Below are 21,784 nucleotides of genomic sequence, written 5' to 3'. Positions count from 1 at the left end.
GACGTCTGGTGCTCCACTCAAAAGCTCTCATCTCCTCCGGCAGGGAGTCCACCTGCCACTGGCCTACTAAGAGTCCGGAACATTTCGCCCAGTTGATCCTGGCGGAGGATGCCACCGAGAAAACATCTTGGCACTCGCGCATCCTCCGCAGGTCACAGGGGTCTGTCATCATGAGGAGTACGTCATCGGCGTAGGCCGAGAGGACGACCCCCATGTCCGGTTCGCGCAGAACCAGACCTGTCAGCCTTCGCCGAAGAAGGCCGAGGAATGGCTCGACACAGATCGCATACAGTTGACCGGACATGGGGCACCCTTGACGCACTCCTCTTCGGAAGTGGATAGGTCCTGTCAATGATCCATTAATTTTAACTAGGCACTCTGCGGCAGAGTACAGGAGCCGAACTCGGGCCACAAAGTGTGGTCCGAGCCCAAAAGCCTGCAGGGTGCCCACCAGGAAACTGTGGTCCACCCGGTCAAAAGCCTTCTCCTGGTCAAGAGAAAGAAACGCTGCCGGGGTCCCAGTCTCCTGGAGTAGGTGGATCAGGTCCCGTACTAGGTGGACATTGTCCTGGATGGAGCGGCCCGGGACTGTATAAGATTGGTCAGGATGGACCACCTGTCCAATTACCGAACCCAGACGGTTGGCCATTGCCCGGGCGAAGATCTTGTAGTCCACGCACAAGAGGGAGACCGGCCACCAGTTCTTTAGCAGGCGGAGGTCTCCCTTCTTGGGCAGTAGGACCACAACAGCTCTCCGCCATGAGAGGGGCATTTCTCCAGTGGCTAGGCTCTCCCCTAGGACAAGGCTGTAATCATCCCCCAGGACATCCCAAAAAGCCTGATAAAACTCAACACTCAGTCCATCCAAACCAGGGGACTTGCCCCTCCGGAGTTGCCGAAGGGCAGTGGACAGCTCCTCCCGAGTCAGGGGGGCATCCAGACGCACTGCGTCCTCTGGGCTGACCTTCGGCAAATCCTCCCAGACCTCATTACACGCCTCCGCATTTGACGGATCAGGCGAGAATAAGGACCGATAGAATGAACGGACCTCGTTGTTAATTCCATCAGGGTCCGTGATGGAGGAGCCATCGGCAGCCAGCAGCTCCACTAGCTGCTTTTGAACTCCCCGCCACCTTTCCAACGAGTAGAAGAAGGGTGAGCCACGGTCCAAATCCTGCAGCATTTGGATCCGTGACCTCACGTACGCACCTCGGGACTGCTGAAGCTGCAGGTTCCTTAGTGCGTCCTTCTTCTCCTGGTATTCCTGCCACAGCTGTTGGTCTCCAGCGGTCGGACCGAGGCGGGACTCCAGGTCAAGCAACGCTCTCTCAAGCCGCTCAACCTCAGAGCTCCGCCTCTTTGTCGACCCCCTAGTGTACTCCCGACATAAAAACCGGATGTGGGCTTTGCCCACATCCCACCATAGCCGTAGGGAGCAGAAATCTCTTCGCCTCTCCTTCCAGGAGACCCAGAAAGCTCGGAACGAATCCCGGAATCGGCTGTCCTCCAGCAGCCGGTTGTTAAAATGCCAGTACCCGGATCCCACCCGAGGGTGTAGCGGAATAAATTCCATCCACACAAGGTGATGATCCGAGCACGACACCGGCTGCATGGAGGACGCCGACACGCGGGAGACGTAGGCCCGAGAGATGTAAATGCGGTCTATCCTGGAACCTCCTTCTCTAGACCTTCTCGAGAAGGCGCTAGAGTTGGGGTGAAGATTCCGCCAGCTGTCCACCAAGTCAAAGGAGCCGACTAGCTCCTTTAACTTTTTTGCCGATGCTGGGTCGCGTTGGAGGCCCGAACGGTCCTCCCCCTCGAGGGTACAATTGAAATCTCCCCCGAGGATGACGCAATCCCCAGGATCGATGGAGCTCAGCAGGGTGGACAGCTGGCAGAATAGGCGCGTCTGCATCACACCGCGCCTGGGAGCATACACATTGATAAAATGCAATGGTACGCCATCCAGGCGCACAACCAGGTGGAGCAGACGGCCGGGCACAACGTCCTGGACTCTTTCAATTACTGGCTGGAAGGTCGGGGCCAACAGGATCGCCACCCCGCTAGAAATGGAGCTGAGGTGACTCATGTAGACCCCGCCCCGCCACTCCAGGAGCCAAGCAGACTCGTCCCCAGGGATGGTATGGGTTTCCTGCAGGAAACTCACCGTATACCGCCCATCCCTGAGGGCTGAGAGATTGTTATGCCTGCGAAGAGGCCCCCTGCTGCCGTTTACGTTGAGACTAGCTATGGTAAGTTTCATGGCGGGAGCACACTAGGGCTCAGCAGCTGTGCCCATTTCGGTGAGAGCGGAGGCGCCCTCCACCACACTGTCCGGAAAGAAAGCAAGGTTACTTTTTGCCTTCCGGGCTCGAGCGGTACCAGCGACACCCTGTGACCCACCATCCCCCGTAGGAGCGAGGCTGCTTCTCCCTCTAATGTCCCTTACTAGGTCATCTAGGAAGGATTTTAGTTGCCGTCTGTCGTTCCCCGCCACCGCATTCCTCTTTCCCTTTCCCTTTCGTCCGAGGATGACTCGCAGGGACCTCACCAGCCTCGGCATGCTGGGCCAGCGTAGCGAGGCTAGTTGAGGCCGGTGCTTGGCACCCTCAGAGGTAAGAATAAAATGCTTAATTTCCTCTACAGGTATCAATGGGGACTTCTCAGGAGGGGTGAGGATGTCCATTATTTCACTATCGAAAGAGTCCCCCTCCAACCCGTCACTGCAGACAGAATCCCCATCGGCCTCCCCGCATGTTCCAAAAGATGGCTGCGCTTGTGACCCATACCGCGCAGCGGGCACCTCGCTCTTACCTGCCCGCTCCACCGTCGCATCAGCCTCATCCACATTTGCGACAGTGGAGGGACAATCCCCAGGGACTCCCTGCAAGTCATTAATTGCTGGGGTCGACGTGCACAGAAAAACGCCCTCCCCAGGGGGCAGGCATAGAGGGGAACCCGGCACCTTTGGTCCAAGGGATTCACAAGCAGCCTGGTGCTGAGAATGAGAGCGCTTTGTCTCGTCTCCTCTTACATTATTCGGTACACTGGCCTCCAGAGAGGCGCTGACTTGTAGGTCCTGGGTGGAGGCCTCCAGGGCTGCCTCATTGGTGCAAACAGGGCTATCACAAGCTATTTGCACAACCACACCATCTTCCCCAGGACTGGTGGCTACATCTGGGGACTCAGGTTTAGAACCAACCCCTACCCGGATTCCCAACCCTTCCTGGGACTCCTCCGCATCTACATCCCCTGCCCTCTTGCGGGAACGTTCCCTTCTCCTCTTCACACCGGAGGAGCACACAGGTGCAGGCTTCACCGATGGGGCGGCGCTCTCTTTTTCCATCGCCCCGTCTGCTAGCGCACCTCCCCGAGCCCCACGCTCCACTTCAGGCGAAATGGGCGTGAGCTCTGCAGCCTCAAAGGCCCGCTTCTTACTGTGTTTGGATTTCCCCTTTGCCTTCTTACTCCGCACAGACTCCACCCCGTCCCCCACCCGAACCACAGGGAGAGGAGCAGGGACCGACCCAACCGTAGGAGTAGAGGTAGGGGTAGGGGCAGGGGCAGGGTGAGGGGCTGGGGCAGGATTACGGGCGGGGGCAGGGTCAGATGCAGGCGCAGATGCACGTGCAGGAGTAGGATCAGGGGCAGAGGTAGCTGGGGCACTGGTGCCCGAAATGGGCTCCCTCGGGTTCCGGCCGGCAGGACAGTCCCTCCGAAAGTGCCCCACCCCCCTGCACGCATGGCACCGCGGGCGCTCGGAGCTCCAGTACACCTGATAATCCACTCCCTCATGCCGGACAGTAAACCGGCCCTCAACATCGTCCTCCCTTTCCAGCTGCATGAATACCTGACGCCGGAAAGAGATTACGGTGCGGAGGGTGCGTCTCTTAAATTTGTGTCGGATGGCAGTGATCTCCGACCTTACTTGCCCTAAACGGGCCAGTGGGGGTAGCAAGTCCTCATTTGGAATGAAAGGCTTAACATGCCCAAGCACGATACGTTGCGTGGGGGCCGTCACCAGCTCCATAGGTAAAAAGATGTTGTCTACCGTGACTCCCCTGCTTAGGGCCCGGTGCACTAGCTCTTCATTCACCAGATAAAACACCGCCTTTCCAAACTCCTTCTCGGTGGCCAGAATACCACCTTTCCCAACAAGGTCCTCCATTGCCTCCGTACACTTTTCTAGTGTCATTCCAGGGCGCAAAATACATTGCACCCCACGTTCCACCTTCACCGACCGAAAAAGGGCGTTGTCCGAGGCCGGGGAGGCAGCCGCCCTTGCGTAACTCCCCGAAGGCCCGCGACTCCCTGGAGACCGGTCCGGCATGCTGGCGCTCTTTCCAGTCCGAGAATCCTACAGCGGTGCCGGTTAGAAGTCCTGGAACGAGTCGAATAACTGGCCGGGAAAGTTTGCAGTCGACAGTTCCTCGCTGGCTCGACGCCAGGAAAGGCTCCGTCGGACTTGCAGAGACCCAGGCCGGGAGAGGCCGAAACGTCCTTCCAGATGCTTCGGCACCAACACCGGACGAAAATCAGGAAAACAATGGAGGAGGAACGTTACCCCGCTGTCAATGGGGGGGAACGACGGCGTTTGCCTCCGGTTTTGGAGCGAACCGGCTTCCTGGCGAGTTGCCAGCAGCCGCAGCTGGGAGCTATGCAGTTAGCAGCCGCCAACAAACCCAGCCCAAACCGGCAGTAAAACTGCACACCGAGTTTCCACACCAGCGCCGTCACTCACTCGATTGTTCAAGAGACTTTTAGAGCCACCTCCAAAGTATTCCACGAACTTTATCCAGTAGTTTTGCCTCGATTTCTCCCAGCTCAGTCAGCACAGCTCCTCTCTGTGTCTGACCACGGGAGTGTGTGATGGGACAGTGTGGAGGGAGCTTCACTCTGTGTCTGACCCCGGGAGTGTGTGATGGGACAGTGTGGAGGGAGTTTCACTCTGTGTCTGACCCCGAGAGTGTGTGATGGGACAGTGTGGAGGGAGGGTCACTCTGTGTCTGACCCCGGGAGTGTGTGATGGGACAGTGTGGAGGGAGATTCACTCTGTGTCTGACCCCGGGAGTGTGTGATGGGACGGTGTGGAGGTAGTTTCTGACTCTGTGTCTGACCCCGGGAGTGTGTGATGGGATAGTGTGGAGGGAGTTTCACTCTGTGTCTGACCCTGGGAGTGTGTGATGGGACTGTGTGGAGGGAGCTTCACTCTGCGTCTGACCCCGGGAGTGTGTGATGGGACAGTGTGGAGGGAGATTCACTCTGTGTCTGACCCCGGGAGTGTGTGATGGGACTGTGTGGAGGGAGTTTCACTCTGTGTCTGACCACGGGAGTGTGTGATGGGACAGTGTGGAGGGAGCTTCACTCTGTGTCTGACCCCGGGAGTGTGTGATGGGACAGTGTGGAGGGAGTTTCACTCTGTGTCTGACCCCGAGAGTGTGTGATGGGACAGTGTGGAGGGAGGGTCACTCTGTGTCTGACCCCGGGAGTGTGTGATGGGACAGTGTGGAGGGAGATTCACTCTGTGTCTGACCCCGGGAGTGTGTGATGGGACGGTGTGGAGGGAGTTTCACTCTGTGTCTGACCCAGAGAGTGTGTGATGGGACAGTGTGGAGGGAGTTTCACTCTGTGTCTGACCCCGGGAGTGTGTGATGGGACGGTGTGGAGGTAGTTTCTGACTCTGTGTCTGACCCCGGGAGTGTGTGATGGGATAGTGTGGAGGGAGTTTCACTCTGTGTCTGACCCTGGGAGTGTGTGATGGGACTGTGTGGAGGGAGCTTCACTCTGTGTCTGACCCCGGGAGTGTGTGATGGGACAGTGTGGAGAGAGATTCACTCTGTGTCTGACCCTGGGTGTGTGTGATGGGACAGTGTGGAGGGAGCTTCACTCTGTGTCTGACCCTGGGTGTGTGTGATGGGACAGTGTGGAGGGAGCTTCACTCTGTGTCTGACCCCGGGAGTGTGTGATGGGACAGTGTGGAGGGAGATTCACTCTGTTTCTGACCCCGGGAGTGTGTGATGGGACGGTGTGGAGGAAGCTTCACTCTGTTTCTGACCCCGGGAGTGTGTGATGGGACAGTGTGGAGAGAGATTCACTCTGTGTCTGACCCCGGGAGTGTGTGCTGGGACGGTGTGGAGGGAGCTTCACTGTGTGTCTGACCCCGGGAGTGTGTGATGGGACAGTGTGGAGGGAGCTTCACTCTGTGTCTGACCCCGGGAGTGTGTGATGGGACAGTGTGGAGGTAGTTTCTGACTCTGTGTCTGACCCCGGGAGTGTATGATGGGACAGTGTGGAGGTAGTTTCTGACTCTGTGTCTGAGCCCGGGAGTGTGTGATGGGACAGTGTGGAGGGAGTTTCACTCTCTGTCTGCCCTGACAGTGTGTGATGGGATGGTGTGGAGGGAGCTTCACTCTGTGTCTGACCCCGGGAGTGTGTGATGGGACAGTGTGGAGGGAGCTTCACTCTGTGTCTGACCCCGCGAGTGTGTGATGGGACGGTGTGGAGGGAGCTTCACTCTGTGTCTGACCCCGGGAGTGTGTGATGGGACAGTGTGGAGGTAGTTTCTGACTCTGTGTCTGACCCCGGGAGTGTATGATGGGACAGTGTGGAGGTAGTTTCTGACTCTGTGTCTGAGCCCGGGAGTGTGTGATGGGACAGTGTGGAGGGAGTTTCACTCTCTGTCTGCCCTGACAGTGTGTGATGGGATGGTGTGGAGGGAGCTTCACTCTGTGTCTGACCCCGGGAGTGTGTGATGGGACAGTGTGGAGGGAGCTTCACTCTGTGTCTGACCCCGCGAGTGTGTGATGGGACGGTGTGGAGGGAGATTCACTCTGTGTCTGACCCCGGGAGTGTGTGATGGGACGGTGTGGAGGGAGTTTCTGACTCTGTGTCTGACCCCGGGAGTGTATGATGGGATGGTGTGGAGGGAGTTTCTGACTCTGTGTCTGACCCCGCGAGTGTGTGATGGGACGGTGTGGAGGGAGATTCACTCTGTGTCTGACCCCGGGAGTGTGTGATGGGACGGTGTGGAGGGAGATTCACTCTGTGTCTGACCCCGGGAGTGTGTGATGGGACAGTGTGGAGGGAGCTTCACTCTGTGTCTGACCCCGGGAGTGTGTGATGGGACTGTGTGGAGGTATTTTCACTCTGAGTCTGATCCTGACAGTGTGTGATGGGACAGTGTGGAGGGAGCTACAATCTGTGTCTGAACCCGGGAGTGTATGATGGGATGGTGTGGAGGGAGTTTCTGACTCTGTGTCTGACCCCGCGAGTGTGTGATGGGACGGTGTGGAGGGAGATTCACTCTGTGTCTGACCCCGGGAGTGTGTGATGGGACGGTGTGGAGGGAGATTCACTCTGTGTCTGACCCCGGGAGTGTGTGATGGGACAGTGTGGAGGGAGCTTCACTCTGTGTCTGACCCCGGGAGTGTGTGATGGGACAGTGTGGAGGGAGCTTCACTCTGTGTCTGACCCCGCGAGTGTGTGATGGGACGGTGTGGAGGGAGATTCACTCTGTGTCTGACCCCGGGAGTGTGTGATGGGACGGTGTGGAGGGAGTTTCTGACTCTGTGTCTGACCCCGGGAGTGTATGATGGGATGGTGTGGAGGGAGTTTCTGACTCTGTGTCTGACCCCGCGAGTGTGTGATGGGACGGTGTGGAGGGAGATTCACTCTGTGTCTGACCCCGGGAGTGTGTGATGGGACGGTGTGGAGGGAGATTCACTCTGTGTCTGACCCCGGGAGTGTGTGATGGGACAGTGTGGAGGGAGATTCACTCTGTGTCTGACCCCGGGAGTGTGTGATGGGACTGTGTGGAGGTATTTTCACTCTGAGTCTGATCCTGACAGTGTGTGATGGGACAGTGTGGAGGGAGCTACAATCTGTGTCTGAACCCGGGAGTGTATGATGGGATGGTGTGGAGGGAGTTTCTGACTCTGTGTCTGACCCCGCGAGTGTGTGATGGGACGGTGTGGAGGGAGATTCACTCTGTGTCTGACCCCGGGAGTGTGTGATGGGACGGTGTGGAGGGAGATTCACTCTGTGTCTGACCCCGGGAGTGTGTGATGGGACAGTGTGGAGGGAGCTTCACTCTGTGTCTTACCCCGGGAGTGTGTGATGGGACAGTGTGGAGGTAGTTTCACTCTGTGTCTGACCCCGGGAGTGTGTGATGGGACTGTGTGGAGGTATTTTCACTCTGAGTCTGACCCTGACAGTGTGTGATGGGACAGTGTGGAGGGAGCTACAATCTGTGTCTGAACCCGGGAGTGTGTGATGGGACTGTGTGGAGGGAGCTTCACTCTGTGTCTGACCCCGGGAGTGTGTGATGGGACGGTGTGGAGGGAGTTTCACTCTGTGTCTGAACCCGGGAGTGTGTGATGGGACTGTGTGGAGGGAGCTTCACTCTGTGTCTGACCCCGGGAGTGTGTGATGGGACGGTGTGGAGGGAGTTTCACTCTGTGTCTGAACCCGGGAGTGTGTGATGGGACTGTGTGGAGGGAGCTTCACTCTGTGTCTGACCCCGGGAGTGTGTGATGGGACAGTGTGGAGGGAGCTTCACTCTGTGTCTGACCCTGGGAGTGTGTGGTGGGACAGTGTGGAGAGAGATTCACTCTGTGTCTGACCCCGGGAGTGTGTGATGGGACGGTGTGGAGGGAGTTTCACTCTGTGTCTGAACCCGGGAGTGTGTGATGGGACGGTGTGGAGGTAGTTTCACTCTGTGTCTGAACCCGGGAGTGTGTGATGGGACGGTGTGGAGGTAGTTTCACTCTGTGTCTGACCCCGGGAGTGTGTGATGGGACGGTGTGGAGGGAGATTCACTCTGTGTCTGACCCCGGGAGTGTGTGATGGGACGGTGTGGAGGGAGTTTCACTCTGTGTCTGACCCCGGGAGTGTGTGATGGAAGTTTCACTCTGTTCTTTGCTTGTACCCAGCTGAAGGGTTTCGGCCCAAAACGTCATCGATGCTGAGTTCCCCAGCATTTTGTGTATGCATTACCAGCTTACACTTGATTGGTTGAGGGCTAAGCCCCGCCCCCCGTTGACATCATGAGCAACGATGTCATCCGATACAAACAAAAACAATGCAGGGAGCAGGTAATTGACTTCTGGAGAAAGTTGCCAAACTCTGGAGAAAGGCGCGGGACAACTTGGGAAATGTAAACAGTAAAAGTCCCGCCGACATAGAATACTGCATAAAGTGAATGGAAAAGTGAGCTGATACATTTGATAATTACGGGCTACAATGACCCCCCCCCCATACCTGCAGAGTGGTGTGGTTCGGGCAATGCCACCACCCCCCCGGGAAGGGGGGGATTTCGTCGAGAGAAAAATAACGAACGTACAAAAACCGAATGGCGCTCGTCACCCGTCAAAACTTATATTTCAAACACGGGAGCTGGGGGAAGGGGAGAGTTGACAAACCGCCTAGTGACGGCGGACCTGCATCGACTCCCGATTCCCTTCGCTCCCCCCCCACTTCCTCCCGGAGTGCCGGTGCCCGGCCGCGTGTTTTTCACTCTATGAATGGGGTGAATTCCCGCCGGAACAACCCCTCCCCCCCACTATTCACGCTCCGGCCTGACACCGGATGGCCGTCCCCATCTCCCCGATTCGGCTGCTCCCCATTCACCGACCCCCGCCCCCGCCCCCAACTTTCCCGGGCACCCGGAGGCTCTGAGTTCGCGCGGGCCGCCGCTCTCGCCGGGTCCCGCGCTTGCTCACTCGCGCGCCCCGGGGTAAGGATCCGGTTACCGGCCGCGCCTCTCGGCCCGGGGCTCGGCAGCTGCCCCGCTCTCACCGTGCCTGCCGCCGCCTCGTTCTCTCCTCTGCCGGGGGAAACCCCCTGATCCCAGGCTCCCCCGCGCGCTCCCGCCGCCCCCGACTGCGGCACCGGTCGGCCGCTCCGGGTACTACAGAAGGAAAAGGCCTACAGAATAAGCTCTCATCAATAAATAAATAGCGCAAAAAACAAATAATGAGGTGCCCCATATCCCTCTAACTTACCCTGTCCAAGTGCCTTTTAAAATCATTATTCTACCCTCTCCTCTGGAGGCTTGCCCCACACACCAACCACCCTCCAGACAAACTTGTCCCTGGCCACACATTTTAATTCCACATCCCATTCCCATTCTGACATGTCTATCCACGGCCTCCTCTACTGTAAAGATGAAGCCACACTCAGGTTGGAGGAACAACACCTTATATTCCGTCTGGGTAGCCTCCAACCTGATGGCATGAACATCGACTTCTCTAACTTCCGCTAATGCCCCACCTCCCCCCGTACCCCATCTGTTACTTATTTTTATACCCACATTCTTTCTCTCACTCTCCTTTTTCTCCCCCTGTCCCTCTGAATATACCCCTTGCCCATCCTCTGGGTCCCCCCCCCATTGCCTTTCTTCCCTGGGCCTCCTGTCCCATGATCCTCTCGTATCCCCTTTTGCCAATCACCTGTCCAGCTCATGTCTCCATCCCTCCCCCTCCTGTCTTCTCCTATCATTTTGGATCTCCCCCTCCCCCTCCAACTTTCAAATCCCTTACTAACTCTTCCTTCAGTTAGTCCTGACGAAGGGTCTCGGCCTGAAACGTCGACTGCACCTCTTCCTACAGATGCTGCCTGGCCTGCTGTGTTCACCAGCAACTTTTATGTGTGTTGCTTGAATTTCCAGCATCTGCAGAATTCCTGTTGTTTGTCCCTAAGTTTAGAGGAATGGAGGGTGGAATCTCATTGAAACATATTGAACTTTGGAAGGCCTAGTTGGAGTGGACGTGGGGGGGATATTTCCTGCAGTGGGGGATTCTAGGACCAGAGGGCACAGCCTCAGAATAAAAGAATATCCATTTAGAACAGAGTTGAGGAGGGATATCTTTAGCCAGAGGGTAGTAAATCTGTGGAACTTATTGTCATGGTCAGCTTTGGAGGCCAAGTCATTTATTTTTAAATTGGAGTTTGATAGGTTTTTGATTAGTAGGGTGCCAAAGATTGCGGGAGTTCAGCAGGAAAATGAGTTTGGGAGGGAAAATAAATCAGCCATGATGGGACGGTGGGGCAGACTCGATGGGCTGAATGGCCTAATTCTTCTCGAAGATCTCATAGAAAGATTACAGTTCTACAGTTTGATGTTGTGTTGAACTTGATGTCCATTTATACAAAATCTCCACCTCCTATGCATCATCCAGATCCCTCCAATCCCTTTACGTGCCTGTGTTGTTCGAAAAGCCTCTTGGTAACCCATTCCAGTCACCTACCAATGCCCTTGAAAGGAAAATCCTACTAAAGTAGTGGATACAGCCCAGTCTGTAACAGATAAAGCCCTCCCCACCATTGAGCACATCTACACGAAGCGTCTCAGGGCAGCAGCATCCATCATCAGGGACCCCCGCCATCCAGGCCAGGCTCTCTTCTTGCTGCTGCCATCAGGAAGAAGGTACAGGAGCCTCAGGACCCATACCACCAGATTCAGGAACAGTTATTACCCCTCAATCATCAGACTCCTGAACCAAAGGGGATAACTTCACTCAGCTTCACCACAACCAATAGACTCACTTTCTAGGACTCTTCATCTCATGTTCTCAATATGTATTTATTATTATTACTTCTTTCTTGTATTTGCAGTTTGTTATCCTTTGCAGAGAAGTTGAACGCCCAAGTTAGTGTGGTCTTTCATAGATTCTATTATGGTTCTTACTCTATTTTGGATTTGTTGGGTCTGGACACTAGAAAATTAATCTCAGGGTTGTATATGGTGACATGTATGTACTTTGTTAATAAATTTACTTTGAACTTTAAACTTCCTCCCACTAACTTTAAAAGTATGTCCTCGTATTGGACGAATCTACCCTGGGGAATGCTTCTGATTTTAAAAACCACCATCATGTTTCCCTTGGTCTCTGTCACTCCAGGGAGAACCTCCCACTCTCACTAGCATTGTGTCATGCTTTTAAGTGACAGCAATCAAAATAAATCGGGGTTCAATTCCTGCTGCTGTCTGTGACCACGTGGGCTTCCTCTGACGTGGCAGCCTTGGACAATCAAACACTGAGTCAAGTGATTCACCTTCCCTGATGCACCAGTGTTGAAATCAAGGGGTGCTGAAGTGTTGACTGCCCACCCTGGGGTGCCTCTGAGGAGGTAGTGGTGTGAACTGCTGCAGTCCACACTGTGTCACAGACAGTGTCCACAGCCCCACCTGCCACAGCAGAGCAGAGATGGGAAGTAGTTACTGCCCCCTCTTTACTGAATGCACATACCCCACCCTAGCAAGGATCAGTGGGTATGGGGAGTACCCTCCCCAGTGAGAATCTGTGAGTAAGGACGGACCCCTCCCCAGTGAGGGTCTGTGGGTATGGGGAGACCTCATCCCAGCAAGGATCATGTGTAAGGGTGGACCCACTCCAGTGAGGGTCCATGATACGGGTAGACCCCTCCCCAGTGAGGGTCTGTGGGTATGGGGAGACCCCTCCCAGCAAGGATCATGTGTAAGGGTGGACCCACTCCAGTGAGGGTCCATGGTATGGGTAGATCCCTCCCCAGCGAGGGTAGGAGGGAATTCAACTCAGTCTACAGGAGACCCCACCCCAGTGTGGGTTTGGGGGAAACTGCACCTCAGTGATGGCGTGGGGAGGAGGGGGGGGTCCCACCCTGGCGAGGGCCCGTGGGCTGCAGTGACGGTTGGTGCTCAGAAGGTCTGTATTTAAAACAAAACTGTACAACACAGTACAGGCCATTCAGCCCACAATGTTGTGCCAACCCGTTAACCGAACTCAGAATCAATCTAACCCTCCCCTCCCTCCCACATGGCACTCGATTTTTCTTTCATCCATCTGCCTAAAACTCTGGCTGTGGAGGGAAGAGGCTGGCCACGGGGAGTAGCTTCCCCACTCGGTAAAAAGCCCAGAGTTACTGAAACGCCAAAGACCTCGTCCCCGGGAGAGGAATGATCTTTGCCTGGATAGCATATGAAATCGTGTGGCGAGAACTGCAAGTCTGTGGAAGCAACAGGACCTATCAGCTGAACATCGTCAGGACCACTACCACTGGAAAATCCGGCCCAGGATAGACGACTGTGTGAGCTGCTGTCGCTGGCATTTGCCCCAGTCCGGGTGACGGGAGTTCGAGAAAGAATGTGTCTCTTAAATGTCTCTAAAGTATCTGCCTCTCGCAGAGTGTTCCATCACCCATCGAAGGTCTTTGTCCGATGATGACAGGAAATCCGTGCAGGAGTGTTTTTATGAATGACAGGTTTGGACAGAGTGTTTGGGAGGGGTGTAAGAAGTTGGGATAATGCTTGTCCGCCGTGTCCGATGATAACAGGAAATCTGCGCGGGAGAGTTTTTAAAGTAGAAAAGCTGTTGCACTGGGTTCCGCTCTCTGGACCTCAGAAGGCTGGGTCCAGTGGTTCGAACAAGTGTCACAAGCTGGGGTCTCCCGTACCTGCTGTAGATGACCATGAAGTTTTCTGTGCCTTGTCATGCCCTATGCTCTCCATGGTATGTTGAAGAACTGCCTTCCTGGCTGCTGGAACTCAATGTGGACCTCATCTGCTCAGTCTGCAGGAGATGAGTTCACATGCTACGACAGGCATGTCCCTACCTCACTGAGGTATGAGGCCTGTGGGCTGCCCTCACCTGGTTTAGCTTTCCTGTTGAAGTGGTGGATCAGGGTGTGACCGCTGTCGTACGCAGACAGTTTCTTGGAGCCGCAGGTTAGAGCTGAGAGTCCAGTGGGGACCAAATTTGAGTGAGCTGTCCCAGAATGGATGAACAAGCCCCTTCACCAGAGGTGCTACCCCTCCCTGGATGCCCCATACACTCAGTATTTTCTGTGTAAAAACCTTTCTCTGACATTCTCCCATACTTTCCTCCAATCAGCTTAAAATGTGTGTGTCTGTGTCTGTGTGTGTGGCCTCCGACGGTCGTGGTCGACCACGCCTCTGGTAGTCACTGGTTTGTCGAGCAGGGTCAACGGTGGCTGTTGAGACCGATCCTGGAACAGCAGGCTCTGCCGCAGTTGCTGCATGTGTGGGGTGTCGTGGAATTGTTGTCCGCTGTGCTCTCCGTTTACTCTTCACTCCTCAAACCGACTCAGGATCACTCTTTCACCTTGCTCTAGGAGTTGCTGAAGAGTACCTCGCCATTTGTTGTGGTCATCTGCTGTATCCTCCCAGCATCCTGTGTTGAATTTTAAGGCTTTCATGTCGCACTTAGAGGTCCTTGAAGCGAAGCTGTGGTCTACCAACGTTCCTCTTGCCTGTTGCTAGTTCTCCGTACAGGATGCCCTTTGGCAGTCTACCATCCTTCATACGACAGACATGGCCCAGCCAGTGCAGTCTGCATTGTCTTAAAAGCATGAATGTTGTGGGAAGTCCAGCGTGGGAGAGGACCTCAGAGTTTGGGACTTTGTCTCTCCAGGTGATGCTGAGGATGCGGCAAATGCTGTGCAGGTGAAAACTATTGAGTTTCCTCTCCTGCTTGGAGTAGATGGTCCAAGTCTCGCTACCACATAGGAGGGTGCTGATAACGCATGCATTGTACACGGCACTCTTGGTCTTTGTAGTGAGTTTCAGATTCTTCCAGACCCGCGAGGAGAGTAGAGCAAGGGTCGATGCTGCTTTGCCGATACGCCTATTGATTTCAGCATCGAGGGAGAGAGTGTCGCTAGTGGTCGACCCCAAGTATGTGAACTCGTGGACCACTTCTAGATCGTAATTGATTCGTGGGTGGTGTCGCGAAGGTATGGCCATTGTTCTGTTGTAGTATCTCCTTGTAAGGAGGCAGTCACAGCACCCTGTACTGACTTGGCAAACTGGTCAACCTTTTCTGACTGTTTCATCTCCATTGTGTTGATACGAGGTTTTCCAGTTTGTTTGGAGTGGTGGATTTTCTTCGGATGTAGTTTGATCTTGCAGCATACTAAAGCATGATCCATATCGCAGTCTGCACTGTGGTATGAGTGTCATAACAGTGGGGCATGCTGGGAACAGACCCAAATGCAAGACACAGACACTGAAGTACTAGGAACAAGACTTGGAATGTCAAGGAAGCAAAGGAAGTGGGGAAGAAAGGACACTGGACATTGACACAGGCCCTGGACGAGACTAGGATGCAGGGCCTGGGCTAGGACAGGGACAAGAAACACAGAACCAGGACAAGGAACTAGGAACAAGGAACCTGGACTAGGGACACTGGACTCCAGAACTAGAGCCTGGACAAGGACCCAGAACCTGGGTCTTGGTTGGGACTCGGAACCAGAACCTAGGTCTAGGCTAGGACTCGGGACTAGGATCTTGGAAAGGACAAGATGTGGCTAAAGAACAGGACGTGGAACTCCTGCACAGGACAAGGCACATAGACAGGACGAGAACACAAAGCCTTGACTTGGACAGGACAAGGTTCTTGGACGTGGCTTGGACAGAACAAGAGACTCCTGGACAGGACAAGGGAACTCCAGCACAGGACAAGGGACCTCCAGCCTTGATTGGGCTGGGCGAGGCACATGGACAGGATGAGAACACAAAGCCTTGACTTGGTCGAGGGGGAGGCAGGAACGCAGAGCCAGGATCCATACACAGAATGCTGAATACGACAAGACAGTTCTCAACACTAGGTAGCAGCAAATAGCCAGACCTACCTAGCAAAGGCATGAACACAGAGACAGTTCCTCATCTAGGCACAGCAAGGCTCCAGTCTTGCTCCAGCAGTAGAACTTAACAGGGACACAGGCAAGGTTGCAACCAAGGCTTCAAGCAGAAGGTGAAGGGAACAGTCCAGCAAATGAAGCTGAACCCAGGAGCTATTTATGTAGCCAGCCCAAAATCAGAATCACGTGCCTCAATTAAGGATAAGGGCAAACTGGAAAACCTGGAATACGGATCAATGGACCGGACCATGAACTGGAATGCGGACTTCTCGGACCGGACCATGACAATGAGCGGGCGATTAGTTGATGAAAGCGTGTCAGGTGATGATCTTGTCTAGTTGGTGCAGTGTTTAGACCGTGGATGTCACCATGAGACCTGTACTGTGACTTCGTCTGAAAGTAGGAGTTAGTTACACACAGGCCATGGTAGGAGCAGAACTCCAGGAGATGTTGTTCATTCTCATTTATTTTGCCAATTCCAAAGTGGCCAAGACAACACGGCCAGGAATCGTTATCGGCTCCCACTCTGGCGTTGAAGTCACCAAGCAGAACGAGGTGCTCATCACTGGGAATATTCCTGACAACAGCTTCCAATTTGTCATAGAGCACGTCTTTTGCCTCAGAGGTGGAGTTCAAGGTAGGGGCATACACACTGACGGGAGATACTGGGCCATGACTGGTGTGTAGGCGGAGAGTCATAACTCATTCTGATCCATTTTCTGGTGGCTCCACCATTTGCAACAAGGAGTTCTGAACGGCAAAACCCACTCCATGCTTGCCGGGCTCATCTTGGTTCTTTCCCTGCCAGAAAAATGTGTAGTCCGTTTCCTTCCATGTACCTGAATCTGCCAAACGTGTTTCTTGTAGGGTAGCTATTATCTAGCTTGAACCTTTGTAGCTCATTGGTAAATGGCTACTGTTTTTCGTGCATCTTTGATATCCTTGAGGCTTTGGTCAAGTCCAGTCATCATTGTGTGGACATTCCAACATCCCAACTTGAGGGGTGTTGTCTTATTTGATTTGTTTTCTTTCTTGTCTCCTGCAGTAGTTACAGTCAGCTCTTTGTGGAATAATGCATTATCCCCATGCGCCCAATGAGGAAGTCTGACTGTGGTGGGACAGCACCTTATTGGCTGGGGGCTGCCCGGCTTGAAACGGGCGGAAGCTGTCCAGTGAAACGCGATGGTCCCTTCCGCCATCGGAAGCAACCCCTGGCGCCGTGCCCTACGCCAATCAAGCATTATGACTTATAACCGGTATCTGCTGCTTCCCGTGTTTGTCCGACACTATAAAGCGAAGCTGGAGTGGCCTCTCCAGGGCCCAAGCCAGGGCAGAGTTGATATGGAGATCCGTCTGTTGCCCATGCAGTGGTACCCCCCTCTCCATGCTGATGACGGGTCCAAAGGAAGGACGAAAGTCGGTACGGTTTGGTGCCAGCAGCATCACAGGAGTTGCCGTGCCAGTGCTGGGTACAGTGGTACAGCCCACGGGACTCTGACTCCGGATTCTTCCTCAGGGTTTACTCCCAAAGCCTTTCCTGTGAGCGGGTACAGCCGCAAGGCAGCGGAGGTTTGAAATCGGAGTTTTCCCTCTCCTAGCTGAGCTACATCCCTGGTTAATGAGCCCCATCTGCCCGGAGCGACTGGTTTTAAGGTGCCAGTGGCCCGCCTTTGCCCCTTCTCCTGTCAGTGAGAGCAGCTCCGCCGGGCATAAGAATGATGCCAAACGTGAAGGCCAGGAGATGGACTTGGTTGTCAGAGGCTGTTTGAGATGCACCTCATGAGGAGCATTCATTTAGCAGTGGGAGCTCGTCCCCACTACCACCCATCGACTATGACCACCTTTGGAGCCATGCTGCTTTGAGCGCGGCAATACTTGCGGGCTGCCCCCCTCCTTGGACTGTGTTGGTTGTTGACGCAAACAATGCATTTCACTGTAAGTTTCGATGTATATTGTGACAGGTAAAGCTGATCTAATCTTTAAATATGTTTAATTTAATGCAGGACATGGATTTGTTGACAATCCGCATACCTGCAAGCACATTGCTTCTGCAAACAATCCTGTATCGATATTATGTGGACACAGCATGGCCAGTGCTTCATTCAAATCAGTGAGAAGTAAAGGGCACTCGTGTCAGTGAGGGGAGGCCCTGTACTCCACAATTAAGGTCATCTATTTATCACAGTACATCAAAGCATAAACACAGGAGATTCTGCACATGCCGGAAATCCAGGGTAACACACCCAAAATGCTGGAGGAACTCAGCAGATCAAAGTTCAAAGTAAATTTATCATCAAAGTACATATAAGCCACCATGTAGAACCCTGAGATTCATTTTCTTGTGGGCACTCAGAAAGAAACACATTAGAATTAATCAAAAACTACACACAAAGACTGACAAATTCTTGGAGATTGAAAACTTGGCTGAGTGGTGTAATAACAACAACCTCTCACTCAATGTCAATATGAGTAGGGAACTGATTGTAGACTTACAATCTATAATCTGTGTTGGTTGTAGCAGAGCCTGGAATGGAAACACCAATGCCCTTAAGTGTAAAGATGGATGGAAAGTAAGTGGCTTCAGCTCCGTCCAACGTGGGAGAACTCCTCCCTGCCGTGGAGCACAGCCCCAACCACTCAGGATAGTCTCCACTGTGCGTCTATAGAAGTCTGTCAGAGTTTTAAATCTGCTCAAACTTCCAAGAGAATAGAGGGACTGTCATGCCTTCTGTGTAATGGCATGTACACACTGGACCCAGGGGAGGTCCTTTGAAATGATAATGCCAAGGACCCTCTCCACCGCCAATCCCTAATGAGGATCTCTCGTTTTCTCCTCCTGTAGTCAACAATCAGCTCCTTCGTTTTGCTGACATTGAGTGTGAGTTTGGAGGAGTCAGATAGCATCTATGGAAAGGAATAAACAGTCGGTGTTTTGAGCCAAGATGGATCCCATTCGGATGAAGGATTTTGGCCCAAGATGTCAGCTGTTTATTCCTCCCCATTATCACTGCCCGACATGCTGAGTTCCTCCATCATTTTGTGTGTGCTAAATGGAACCATACTGTGAAATGTATCATTTCCATTAACAACCAACATGGCCTCAGGATGTGCTGGGGGCAGCCCACGAGAGTCACCTCACGTTCCAGCAGCAACAGAGCAGGCCTACAATACTCAGCAGAACAAACAGTACCCTTTCCTCCCAACCACCCGCCTACGTACACACACGGATGTGACTCCCACCACACAGCAGGTTACCTCCTGGACTTACAGACGTCAGGCCTCCATTCTCCAGAAACGCCAACCGAGGGGCTTTCATCATTAGGTCCCGATGTCCAGACATACCGGCTTTAGCCTTTGATCTTCAGTATTGACCCCGGTCTCGACGGCCACAGGACCTCAAACCCCAGGACTTGATCTTCAGACTTGCAAGGACTCCAGTTCCAGGACATGTCAACCTGGGGGTAGGATGCAGGGCGTGGATTTGCTGGTCCTCGTGCCTCTTGCCCATGTGGACTTCCATCCCTGGGACCAGCCGACCTGGGTGGTTACTACCAATCTCGTGGTCTGGTGAAGCCTTTGATGGTCAAACCCTAGAACCATCTCCTTCTTGACCAGGGCCTTGGTCATTCTGTGCAGGCCACAGATGCAGCAGTCAATGGTGTTTCTCTGCACAAACGTTACTCCTGGTGCAGGCCCTGCTGCCCCGTCCAGCTCAATAGAATGTCCTCGGGTAAAGGTGTGGACCCACCCTTCACCGTACAGGAGACAGGTGGAATCTTGGTGCGTAGTGTTTGTGTACAAGGTCAGACTCGATGCAGATTCACTTCTCACTCATTATCTGTTCTCTCTCTGCTCCATCCTGTCTGCTTTCCCCCTCTGATACAGACTCATTTCTGACACCGATCGCAGGCACAGTCTTCCACAAGGAGCGCTGCCACGAGAAAGCCGCGTCCAAAATCAAGGACCCCCACCGCCCCGCCCCTGCCCTCTTCTCACTTCTACCGTCAGGAAGGAGGTACAGGAGCCTTAGGTCCCACACCAGCAGCTTCAGGAACAGCAATCACCCTGCAGCCATCCGGCTCCTGAACCGATTCCACAACCTATGAACTCATTGTCATAAACTCCCTACAACTCAAGTTCTCAGTATTTTTATATTTGCACAATTTGTCACTCTGCACATTGGTTGTTTGTCAGTCTACGTTTATGTACAGTTTTGTAAATTCTATTGTATTTCTTTATTTCTCCTGTGAGTAAACAAATCTCAGGGTAGAGTATATGATAGTTTGATAATAGATTTACTTTGAACTTTTCAGGTGCATCTGAATGCAGGAATATTAATTCAGATCAGGTTTAGACGCTGAGGTGAGTGCACTTAGAAATCTTCAAGCCCCATTCCTGATAAAAGATGCCAAAAATATAAACCTTTCGCATCCCACGAATACTGTACCAATCAAGGACCCTTGCTGGGGTGGGTTCTCCTTTTCCCACAGCCCCTCTCTGGGGTGGGACCCAATGTATCCCACACAAAGTGCCTTTGTTGGTTTAACTATTGCCCCCTCTCTGGAGATTTCACAGCACCTCTGTGGATAAGACAGGGGACACACACCAGACCTTATAGAGGGATCAGCAGTAGAAGGAATGAGCAACTTCAGGTTCCTGGTTTTCAACATCTCTGAGGATCTAACCTGGACCTGACATATCGATACAGCTATAAATAAGGCATGACAGCAGCTATATTTCATTAGGGGTTTGAAGAGATTTGATTTGTCACCTAAAACACTGGCAAATTTCTACAGATGTATTGTGGAGAGCATTCTGACTGGCTGCATCACTGTCTGGTATCGGGTGGGGACGGGCTACTGCACAGGATCAGAATAAGCTGAAGGGAGTTGTAAACTCAATCAGCTCCATCATGGGCACCAGGACATCTTCAAGGAGCAGTGCCTCAAAAAGGCAGCGTCCATCATTAAGGACCCATCACGCAGGACATGCCCCCTTCTCATTGTTCAGGGAGGAGGTACAGGGGCCTGAAGACAGACACTCAGCGATTTAGCAACGGCTTCTTCCCCATTACCATCAGATTTCTGAATGGACATTGAACCCATGAACACTGCCTCACTAAGTTTTCATTTCTATTTTTGCACTACTTAATTTAACTTAATTATTTTATGTGGGTAGATATGTGTGTGTGTGTAACACCCTGGGAAAGATCTCACTGCTAACGTAATGGTCTTTCTGTAGAAGCAGAGTTTGGGTTATAGTTAGCGATGACGGGTGCTTTGGAATGTGAGTCGTCCAATGAAGGGAGTGTGTTTTCGTCTTGTGTGCTGGATACCGAGGTGATCCGAGTCTTTTGTTCGGCAGAAGATGGAGAGAGAAAACGCCAGAAAGGGGAGGCCGTAGGCACCAGGATGGAGTGGACTTGGAGTGAGGCCACGAGTCGACGAAGCCCGGGGAAATTGATGGAGGACCAATGGAACGGAAACCGTGAGCTCCAACTTGTGCACATTAGACTCTTTCATTAAAATGGGCCCTTTTCTTTTGGTTTTACTTTACTAACCCTTTAGTCAAATTAAGAATTATAAAGCTAAATCGTTTAATTGCATGTGGTATACTGTCTGTTATTTCGGGGCACTGATGCGTAACAGGGTAACAGGTCACACAGCATCCATATAAACTGGAGGTTTTGCACCTCAATCTCATGTTTGGAGGGGCCAGAGATTGTCTTCCCCAGACTTACACAGCCGACAGAACCCAAGGGCTACATTTATACATATATACATACACATACATACACACACATATATATAAAATTTACAATCACTATAATTCAGTTTTTTTCTCAACTATTATGTATTGTGTTTGACTGCTGCCACAAAGGCAGCAAATTTTGTGACATTTGCCAGCAATATTAAACCAATTCTGGTTCTGATTCTGACATAAACACAAGGAATTCTGCAGATGCCGGAAATTCAAGCAACACACATCAAAGTTGCTGGTGAACGCAGGAAGAGGTACAGTCGACGTTTTGGGCCGAGGCCTGAAATGTTGACTGTACCTCTTCCTAGAGATGCTGCCTGGCCTGCTGCGTTCACCAGCAACTTTGATGTGTGTTGTCTGATTCTGACGTGATGTGTTTCAGATTTCT

General features: G+C 53.0%; 1 protein-coding gene across 3 annotated transcripts in view; it reads right to left on the bottom strand.

The window, feature by feature from the left end:
- LOC140197896 (cellular tumor antigen p53-like) overlaps positions 1-21,784 on the bottom strand; it is an 83,270-nt gene that overhangs the window by 29,871 nt on the left and 31,615 nt on the right. Inside the window, exon 1 of one of the 3 annotated variants that reach the window (XM_072258477.1) lies at positions 9,796-9,888. The exons of 1 other annotated variant lie outside the window; for it this stretch is intronic. The gene's annotated coding sequence lies outside the window, so the exon portion shown is untranslated. Of the gene's footprint in view, positions 1-9,749; positions 9,889-21,784 lie in introns of those variants that run through there. One more of the 3 variants, XM_072258478.1, reaches the window with a different exon arrangement.

The sequence above is a fragment of the Mobula birostris genome, chromosome 5 (genome assembly GCF_030028105.1).
Source record: "Mobula birostris isolate sMobBir1 chromosome 5, sMobBir1.hap1, whole genome shotgun sequence".
NCBI lineage: Eukaryota > Metazoa > Chordata > Chondrichthyes > Myliobatiformes > Myliobatidae > Mobula > Mobula birostris.
Note: the sequence above shows the minus strand (reverse complement) of the source record. Positions and strands in the feature narration are given on the sequence as shown.